Source organism: Rattus rattus, chromosome 5, assembly GCF_011064425.1.
Source record: "Rattus rattus isolate New Zealand chromosome 5, Rrattus_CSIRO_v1, whole genome shotgun sequence".
Classification (NCBI taxonomy): Eukaryota; Metazoa; Chordata; class Mammalia; order Rodentia; family Muridae; genus Rattus; species Rattus rattus.
The window spans coordinates 87,825,081-87,836,235 of record NC_046158.1 but is presented as its reverse complement, the minus strand read 5'-3'; the positions used below and the strand labels follow the sequence as shown (position 1 = coordinate 87,836,235).

Here is an 11,155-nt window from a genome sequence, read left to right as displayed (position 1 = left end):
TATATCCCAAGTCTCCAATATGATAAATTTGTACCCTTTTAAGAGGCATCAAGACAGTTTATAAATTCAATTCCATGAGTCAGCAAATTGGGTGGTGAGGAGTCGTGAATATGGCCTTTTCCTACGGCTCCTGGAAACATGAAGGTTGATTTGGGTTTAGGAAAAGGTTGGCTGAAATTCTACTGCACTGAGTTCTCCTCGGTGTTGGTAGATCAGGGTCATAACCTTGAACTTTTGGAGGAGGCATTGTTAGAAGAGGAGAAGAGGCTAAATCTGATGTAGGATTCAACTCCTACTAAGGAATTTACCTTGGATGAGACAAATTAATTTCATCAAAGATGGGGCTCATTTGGCTGATGATTGTAACTTGCTTAAGTTATAGTAATGTCACCAAACTCCTTCTTGTTCTTAATCTGCTGAAATCCTGAGAGAATCAGGGGAGAGAAGATACTTTAGAACCTATTGTCTTTTTATGTATTACTAGTCAATGCAGAATATAAGCTGTACTTGATTTATAGTATTTTAAAATTTTGTGCTTGTGTTTTTTTTCTCTGTCTCCAATTTGGTCAACAGGAATTGGAGAACAAACTTTATAGAATGGAATTTTTTAAAAACGCCTCATCCGACCTTTTATCATACCTGACATTTGACGGGCAAGCGCAAGAGTACCCAGCAAATGGTCCTACACATCTGCTGCAGTTGGTTTACCAGCAGCCAGAGCATGCACTTGTTTCAAATCGTATTCCACAGCAATGCAAAAAGATGCCTAGTGTGAGCCACATGCATGGCCGTAAGTATGCTAGTAGTTATGCTAATAAAAACACAAAAGGAAATATAAAAGTATTTCCAGTAGCATATTTATATAATGCATTATGTACCTGTCATATTATCACCATGCAATGTAAAGCAGCATGCAATCAATGTTGAAAAGTTATTGAGGTGTTTAACATTCTGTTTTTCATACCACACCTTTCAAATCCACTACATATTTGTCCTTACAATGCATCTCAGTTAGGGATGCCTGTGCTTCAAGTCCAGATACCCATATACATTTATTAACACCCAGAATAGACAGGGAAAACATAATTAATGAGGACACTCCTTGCTATAATCCATTTTCCATGGCAGGACATTTTCCATCTGTTGTGCATTATTTATTTGTAAATTCCATGAAAGTAAAGATTTGGGTTATACTTCTAGTACCTTGAACAGTGCTTGTCATGCTGCAAGGACTCAAGGAATAGTTGTTGGGTATGTAACTTATCTATGAATGAAAGAACATAGAGAATGGTCCACAATGAGCTGGGCAGGATGGCCATTTTTGTAATTGCAGTACATGGAAAGTGGAAGGAGGAGGATCAGGAGTTCAAGGTCATCTCCGTCTTCTGCTATCTAGAGTTTCCTGAAGTCAGCTTTGATTGCATAAGATTGTCTCCAAAAGAAGAAAGGAAGGCTCTGTTTGCCTTGCTGTCTTTCTGATAAGTACCATATGGGCAGCCAGAGTCTCTTTCTCGGTCTAAACTTCCAAGATAGCTATATGCTTCGGTTGATACAAATCCACTTATTTACTCACCATGACTCAAAGGAAGGGAGGAGAGGCCCAGAGCATGTACCTGAATGTGAACTTCACCCTACTGTTAAGTAAATTGTCTTCTGCATTACTGAGTGCTGGAATGTGCATCTAGTTTGCCAAATCTTGGGTATAGTCTATGGTGATCAGAGACCCCACAACACACTAATTACACTTGTAAATAATTTTAAATATGGAACAGTGTGGAGCAAAACCTTGGCATTTTACAAGAAATTTCATGGCTAATTACTTTGAGGGAAATTGGAGCTTGATATTCATTATTGTTCTGCTATTGGCGGTGAGATTTAGGGCTGTTGTCACCAATGTTCTTTGCTTTCAGTTCAGTTATATTCCTTCTTTAGCAACTGTCCTTATACCTCAGATTACACACTTGAGGACTAAGAATGACAAAAGTGAAGCAACTCTCCCATTTTGTAGAATGGAAGAAAGATTCAGAGGAGGCGAATCACACACCAAACACACACAGCTAACAGATGACAGGGTTGAAAATATGACTGGCAATTTATTTAGTTCCAAAACAAGCAGTTGTCCATTGTATAGCAATTCCTCACTGTGAGCTTAAGGAGCAGAATCCTGTTTCCGATTTTATTTAGAGAATTCCTTCCCCTAATAATAAATGTGGTGAAGAAACCTGAAGGTATAACCTATTTTCATGGTGCATTAGTTACCTTGTTGTTGCACTCAAGTACCCAACCAAAACTCTAAGTGGAAGTTTGGAATCACAGTTTCAGGGTACGGTTCATCATGGTGGGGAAAAACCTGGGGCTTGGGCTTTTATCAGCTGGTTGTAGTGCATGCTCGGCCAAGAAGCAGGGAGATGGCTGTTCTGGTACAGTTGGTTCACTTTCTCCTTCTAATTCAGTCTGGACCCGTGTCTAGAACATCTAGTGTAGATATTCCCATTTCAACTAACCTACCTTAGATAACCAGATTGTTCTTCCTATGGTGATTCTACCACCGTTGACAAGATTAACCATCACACATGTCATATTGAAAATTTTATAAAAATCAAACAAGGTTTGGCAAACAAATAAATGAATACTATCATAGGGGAAACTGCATTACCAGAGTTTGTAAACGTCACACATATGTAAAAGAGTGTAAGTAATAGACTGAGTTATAAGTATTTCTCTGCATTTGAGACAGCAACAACATGATGACAATGACTTCGGTTGAGCCAATTTAGGTATTTTTAGTGTTATGCCTTTATGGCGTAAAGGCAATTTGTGTTAAATTTTAAGCTAAGACTCAGGTGCTGTAATGCATAGTGATTGTTGGTCTCTATAGCTGCTGGGTGTTGAGTTGAGCATTGAGCTTCTCTATAAAACAGAGAGTAGCTCTAAGACACCTTCTTAACAATACTATCTTTAAGGATTAGGCTATGAGTTTTATGCTATGCCAGTCTCTGTTATGAGCGCTCTGTGAGTACACTCTCATTTCATTTAAGCTTTATAGAAATACGTCTACAACAGTTCTGAGAGGCTTATTTTATTCACTACCATTGGCACAGTTGTGTAAAGGATAATGCAATGGCGTTTGGAACATTCTAGAAGCTCAATAAATATTTATTTAGTGAATCAATTCCTTGAGCTATGTACCTGTATTGTCCTTATTTCTCAGACTGAGAAGCTTGGCTTTTGTTCTTTGCTCTCAGACCTCATGACTCACACATGTGACTTGGTGGCATTTTAAAATGTAGGAGAGCCCTGCCCCGTGTCACCCGGCCCCCTTCCCTGAGTTTATCAGTCCTAGTGGAAACGCAGCCAGCCAGTTTGATAAACTGCCCTACAAAGTCAGACATTGGACTGGCTGCATGGGGATGAAAGGCCCTGGACATAGCTGAGAATGAGATGCTAGGTTTGAGGCACATGCAGGAGAGGTACTCAGCCTCCAAGCCACTGAAGGGTGCTAGCATTGCTGGCTGTCTGCACATGCCTGTGGAAACTGCTGTCCTGATTGAGACTTTGTGGCTCTGGGTGCTGAGGTGCGCTGGTCCATCTGCAACATCTTCTCTGCTCAGGACCATGTAGCAGCTGTCATTGCCAAGGATGGCATTCCAGTGTTTGCCCGAAAGGGCAACACAGATGAGGCGTGCCTGTGGTGCATTGAGCAGACATTGCACTTCAAGGATGGACCCCTCAACATGATTCTGGATGATGGTGGTGGCCTTTCTAACCTCACCCACACCAAATACCCACAGCTTCTGTAAGTCATCTAAGGTACCTCTGAGGAGACCACGACTGGGGTCCACAACCTCTACAAAATGTTGACCAATGGAATACTGAAGGTGCCTGCCATTAATGTCAACAATTCTGTCATCAAGAGCAGGTTTGACAACCTCTATGGCTGCTGGAAGTCCCTCATAGATGGCATCAAATGGGCCACAGATGTGATGATTGCAGGCAAGGTGGCAGTGGTAGAAGGCTATGGTGATGTAGGCAAGGTTGTGCCCAGGTCCTAAGCAGTTTCATGGCCCCAGTCATCATCACTGAGATTGACCCCCATCAGTGTATTGCAAGCTGCCCTGGGGGAGGGAGGGTTTGAGGTAACCACCATGGACGAGGCTTGTAAGGAGAGCAACATCTTTGTCACCACAGACTGTGTTGATATCATCCTTGGCTGGCACTTTGAACAGATGAAGGATGATGCCATTCTTTGTAACACTGGACACTTTGACATGGAGATTGATGAGAAGCAATGAGAATGCTGAGGAGATGAACGTCAAGCCCCAGGTGGATGCTACTGGCTAACGAATGGGCACCGCATCATCTTGCTGGCTGAAGGCAACCCGCCATGGGCCACCCCAGCTTTGTGATGAGCAATTTCTTTATGAACCAGGTGATGGCACAGATTGAGCTGTGGACCCACCCAGATAAATATCCCCTTGGGGTTCACTTCCTGCCTAAGAAGCTGGATAAGGCAGTGGCTGAAGCCCACCTGGGCAAGCTGAATGTGAAGGTGACCAAGCTGACTGAGAAGCAGGCCCAGTACCTGGGCATGTCCATTAATGGCCCCTATAAGCCTGATCAATACTGCTACTGAGAGCTGGGATTGCCCTTCACCTTCCAGCTGCCACCCTTGTTCTGGGCCCTATCTCTTGTTTCCAAGAGCAAATGTCACCAACTTTGCCGGTTGCTTTGCCAGTGTTCTACCCCCTCCCCTGGCCCTCTCCCCCACTGTGGCTAATCTTTCTGTCTTTGGCTTCTGTTGTATCCTTCATACTCTTCCCTGAGTGGCAGGGGGAACAGAGAGGTACCTGGAAAGCATCCACAGGGAATGTGAGCTCAGAAGTCTCAGAAGTCCCGAGGCTGGATGTTGCTGGTAGTCATAAGCCCACACACCTTACTATCGAGACTCTCGCTTGGTCTTTAGATCTGTGTGCTTGGTTTACAGATGTGCTGGTTTCTCAGCCCAGGACCTGAGAAGGAGCTCTGCCAAAGGGTAGGAACCACTGGGGTGTGAAGGTTCCTGAAAGCTGGCCCTTTTGCTGTTGGGCCGTCTCTTAAGCCTCCTAATACTGAGTTGGTACTTTTGGTCCCTATTTCACAAGGGTTAGGACAGATGACAGAGACTGAAAGGGGCTGGAAAAACAAATAGGAAAAGGCCTTTCACTATTGTAAAATTGATGGTTCCTGTCAAGCTCTATTTGCTCTATTATGTTTACATACTATTTAGAATGTTAACAAAGGAAGGTGGATAAAATACAGTTTCTAGTGCGTAAAAAAATAAAATAAAATAAAACAATAAAATGTAGGATAAACATGTTCATTAGCTTGGTGTGCTAATAGTTTTATAGACTATGGAAGGCCAAAGCTCCCGAAAATGCATGCAAGCAGCTTCTTTAAAAATGAGAGTAAAAAGTCTACTAAGAGTCACAAAAGCCAGGCATGGTAGCTTATGCGTGTTATCTTAAAACTTGGAAAGCTGAGGGGGGAACATTACTGTGAGGTTGAGGTCAGTCTGGGCCACACAGTAAGTTCAAGGTTAACCTGACTGCATAGCAAGACAACATCTTACTCTCTCCAGCATATAAACTACAGCTATATTCAACTATTCACGAAGCCAAGGCTGGAACTCTGGAGTTCAAGGCAACCTTAGACAGCCCTGTCACAGAAACAAATGTACTTGCTATGCTTAAGAGACCCCCTCTATTAATAAGTATGTGTGACTTCTAAGCTTTTATATCAGTTTTAATGTATGTAAAAATAATCTATGGTTGATCTTATTTAAAAGACAAAGTAGTTAAGCACAAGGCAATAGAGCTGGGTCTAGATCTGTGCTAATTAATTTTAATAACTATAAAAATCATTAAATTTCCAAATGTGGCTACTCTTACCATTTCACAGTATGGATTACCAGAGACATATTTGATACCTGTTTGGGATATGTCAGTGTGCTGGAATAAACTTACACCATGCAGAACAGTGAAGAAGCCAGGCCTTGGATAATGCATCAAAGAAATTTAAGCAAGATATGTATGACATAAGCGTTGTGCATGAAAGACTGGAGGGGCATCCTGTATTAGGATGGGCTGGAACAATAATAAAACTACCATAGAGCTACTCCAAACCATTAGATAATTACCCCAAACTTTGATCTCACTCACCAGGACGCAATGAGTGGGAGGAAATCTAATCCAGGTTAGTAAACTCCAAGTGGCCTCCGAGCACCCTCAGCCCAAGTAGGAAAGGCTAGATGGTACATCTGCTTGACCCCAGGGACATTGATAGGGTTCTTTGCAGGGGAAGCGAAAAATTTGATCTGGGATTTGCCTGTGACTGTCCCAAGGGATGGTGTGCATTCATGAATAATCCAGAGGGAATTCAGAACCCCAGAGTGTCTGCTGCTCTGAAGTTGAGACTGGGTTGGCTAACAGAGTGATCAGACTGGTGGTAGTGACCTATGGGGTCAGCTCAGCACAGCACCAATTCTCCTTTTCCTGTTCTGCAGCAGCTCAGCTCTATATCAACGGACACCTGGGCTATACTGGGATTGTGGTAGAGAAGAGGCTAGTGAGAGGGAAAAGTGAGAGAGACAGGAAGGACTCAGCTAAGACCCATGAGACACAGGGTTTTGTTTGGCCTGATGACAAACGGTGACGCAGTGAGCCAGGTGTGAGCAATCAGCTCACCCTCCCTTACTCAAGGAAGTCCAGCCGTGTGGGCTCAGTGCACACCTTATGCTTCCGCTAACGAGATCCACTGGAAAGCACAAAGTGCAGAAAGTGCTGTGGTATTAAAATTCTGGATATGTTAAGATAAGGATGGCACAGAGGACAGGAGTTATTAACTTTTTGTTGTTTTTTGGCAGTTGTACGCACAACAGTGTCTACATGTGTAGATGTACTCAGAGACTGAATGAAAATGAGTCTTGACTCAGTAGAATTATTGGCTCTGTCTAAGGCTGAGCAAGCGACGCTGTGCAGCAAAAAGAGCAGGCACAGAGATCGGAGTCCAGATCTACCAGAACCACCTTCTCTTGTATATCTTTGAACATGTTCAAATCACTGAGCTGGCCTTCAGGTGGATTACCTGTCAGGCAGGGTTGGCAATAGCTAATGGTTATGAGTGCTAAGACATGCCAGGATCATAGTTATATAGCACAATATATAAAAGTCATACCTATAGATTCAATCTACACAGCTAGCTAGTTATGCCAACAGGGCAAAACAACTTTTCTGTTTTCTTCTCCCTTCTCATGTCAAGTGAAACTATTCGAAGCACTGGTTTAAATTAGGAAAGAGCTCATGGATATGAGTAAGAGTTGAGAGTCTGCCATATGATAACGGATATGTAAAGCTACACCTAGTGCTTGGCACAGAAAAGCATTCGAAAGATATTAGCCCTGATTATTGGTTAACAAGAGTGAGTAAGTGGAAAACCACGGAGGCTAATAATCTATTCATTGTTACTTGCTCTGCTTTTCGTGCCCCAGCCCCGTGCCTTCTTTCCTTTTCCAGCTGGTTGAATGACTCTTCAAAATCTCTTATCTAACTTGACCTGCAGCCAGCAATTTCCATTGCTCCCAACTGTCTACAACTGGGAAGTCAGCATAATGTCAATAAGTCCAATAGATCTGAGAAATGGGTCCTTGGTACCCACATGTATACATGACCTGGGTGCCAGGAGCTCCTCCTCTGGATTCACACTCTCCCTTCTTACCATGATGCACTACTCAGAATGCCTGACCATCTCAGAGGTGCCAGATATTATAGGAAGCTCATTTGTGGGCTTTCTCTTTCTCTCCCTCTTGATGAATTTGTTGCAGCTCATATGCACCATGTAACTCAGTGAAACACAGGAGCCATCCTATGTTAGGTGCAGGAGTTCATGTTTAGCAGGCATGTTATAGTATGTGATACCCTTTCACATGCTCTGAATCCCTTAGAATATATGTTCTCCAAGAGAAGAGAGCTCTGAGTGTTCTGTTTTGTCCTTCCTCAGGCTCCTAGAGAAAGGCCTGGCATGTGGTAGACACTCAACATGCATGGTATGTAATGCACTGGGATGCTCATTGCAGCTCAGTGACATGAGAATAGTAGCTGTTATTCTTACCATCCACATCCATAGCAGGGAGAAGTAAGACTCAGTAGTAATGCTAAGAAGATGATCTTAGATTTTAAGTCCGTCTGCCTTCCAATAGACCATCCTAACCACATGTTCTTTTCCTACTGTATTTGAAGGTTTCTAGCAGGTTGAATGAGATTCCCCATTGTGGGTATGAATGTCTTTCAATTCTCCCTGTCACATTCTTTGTGTGGGCCTTTTGAATGGACTCGAGAGTCTTGCTTAGTTTTTGGTTCCCGGTCACTCTGGCTTCAGAGATTGACTTGGACTTTAGTTTTCTCATGTGGACATTTGCTTGTGCTCTGCTTCTGGAATATTCCCCGACCAGTGCTGAGTTCTGCTGGGATTATCAATTCTTTGAGCCAATGAATCAGATCATTTGTATCAGTGCCAATGTTCCATAAGGCAGATTATATCCAGCCTATTGGACAATGTATATTTACAAATATTTTAAAGGTATTTGCCTCATGGTTGATGGCTATCTGAAGTTGACATAGAAGGGGATTTGCATTGTGAATTGAAAAAAGAAAACCAAACCTGTTTGGCAAATAATAGTTTTATAATCAGCAAAAATATTTTGAATTGAAATTTCAAAAAGATTTTCATCATCGCAGTGAGACATACAGGACACACTCCAGTAAGTCATACAGAACAACAATAGCATTAGCTCTGAATTATGCCACCGCATTTGAGGTGGTACCAATAGTCTACTCTGTCCATTGCTAACCTAGCTATGCTCACTCAGTGGTCATTTCAAGCTCCCAATCTCTAGGTCTGTTTTCCTATCGTATTTATGTCTGTTCTCTTCTGCTTGCACATTCCTCCATGAAGCCCTTGTCACCAAGTAAGTGATCTGCAAAATGAACTTTAGATTTATCAGGTGAGGAAGAACCAGGAACTTGGCCTCCAAAGACAAGATTGTTGTAATATAAAAGGCACTTCTTCAACTCCACAGTTTCTAGTTTTACCATGAAGCTAAATACTGCATTTTCCATATCATGAGGCCAATTTAATATGCTGTCTATGTCCTGAATTTAGCTTCCTTCTTTAGGTGAGGGGTATTCTCTGGCAGTATTTAATGGAGGAGATGGACCTGGGACTGTTTTGTGGATAACGGCCATCATGGGTTGTTTTCTTTGTTTGTTTGCTTGTTTTGTTTGTTTGTTTGTTTTGATTAGTGACTACAGTCAAGATATTTATTCTCATTTATAAGCCTTACCATCATTATTAAGCATCAGTTAATTACGTTTCATGTGGATGCCATCATCTGTGTTGTAGAGACCACCCTTCCCTTCCCACCCAATCTGCTGAGTGCTCTGCCCCTGCTGGCCTTCTGGTTCCCATTGCTTTCTCCATCATCTTTCCACAAGAGGTCTTTTGCCTCTTCTTTAACCCTATGATTCTCCTTCTCTCCATACCTCCGAGTGAGCTGAAGTCACTGCTTTTGGAGCATCTCTAGAAGTGCCCTTTATAATATCTTCGTTGGCACCCAATAAATTTGTGCTGAAGAACTGCATGGGCACAAGACAGCAATGTTTAGGTAGTTACCTTGATGGATGGAATGCAGAGTGAACAAGGAAAGAAAGGGAGGGGGGGCTCGTTTTACTGGAAGTCAAAAGGATTAGCACTTGCATCATGCAGTATAGCTGACCACTCCCAGAAGGGAGACATCCAAATGTAAGATGCAGAACATTAAATATTGAAAGCAAAAGTTAAATATTAAATTTTAATATGAAACATTAATGCCAATAAACAAAACCAGCCAGAAGGGGGACAAAATTAGGACCAGGCCATGGCCAAAAAGGAGAGACTCATGGATTAGGCTGAAAGCTGAACATGACCTAGACTTTCCCAGCAGGGCCCACTGGTAACAGTCACACCCATCAAATTTCCCGGGAGAAGCAGAGGAGGAGGGAAAAAGCCTTTTATAACCCACAGCCATAAAACTCAAGTCTTTCCTACAAAACAAAATACAGTAAAGTGTTTCAGGACCGCCAAGGCTTCAGAACGTGTGGTACACTGGAACAAAAATAGAGGCAGCAGAGAGGAAAATATGAGATGGCTGAACCCTTGGGGCAGGAATCCTATCTTTGTTTGCACTGTGTACTATGAGGCCTGTGTGCAGGCAGCTTGGCTAGAATGAAAGGAGAGCCATGAAAGAGGCAAGAACAAGATGCTTGTTCCTGCTGCCCGCCGCCAATGCTGGTCTGTCTGAATGAGAAAAGGCCAGGAGAGCAGGACTGAAACCAGAGCACAGAGGTTGAACTGGCCCGAGCTCAAAGCCTCGCACAACTGAAGATACAGGAGCACTTAGGCTACCTTGACTGTTCAGGGTCAATAACCTACCAGCCAGAGGGCTCCAGCCAAGCATGAAGTCTCATAAATTATATTTTCCATCAGAAAGCCCGTGGGGTTAGCCAGCAAGTCTTAAATTTAAATGTCAAAAGTCTCTGGTTAACTTATTCTCACATCTAGATTCAAATGATACCTTTTATTTCTTATTCTAAAATGAAAACCGGAGCTGAAAGACCAGATCTGATTCTTCTGTGGCAACTGTGGTGAGGTATTAAGAATCAAAATCCACAAATTACTTCATGGTTTTGGTGCTGAAGGGTTAGGTAGAAACACATGGCTGTTTGTAGTGCTTTAACTTAGAGGTGATAGGAGAACTGAAGGATTCTGAAAGACAAGACCCCATCACAGCAAGTGTCATATTACCACTCACCCAGGTTATATGAAATTTAAGAGGTCACTGAATAAAGCCTCTGTCTCTGCCATGTGGTCCTCAACAACCCTGACAGTGCACAAGGCATCAGGACAGAGAAGCCCACTGACAAGCCTCCTGCTCCCCAAGTCACTTTTTAGTTTCTGGAGAAACATGGATAGGATAGTACTGAAGTGAGGCTAATTCAGCTGGAAGGATAATCTTCACAAGAAATTAGCAAGCATAAAAAGGGAAATGAGCACAGATTGGTGGATTAATTTTAACCATATGGAA

The 11,155-nt window shown here is 42.6% G+C and overlaps 1 pseudogene; it reads left to right on the top strand.

Moving 5' to 3' along the window:
* Positions 1-3,371: 3,371 nt before the first annotated feature.
* LOC116900529 lies at positions 3,372-4,633 on the top strand (annotated as a pseudogene).
* The last annotated feature ends 6,522 nt before the right edge of the window (positions 4,634-11,155 follow it).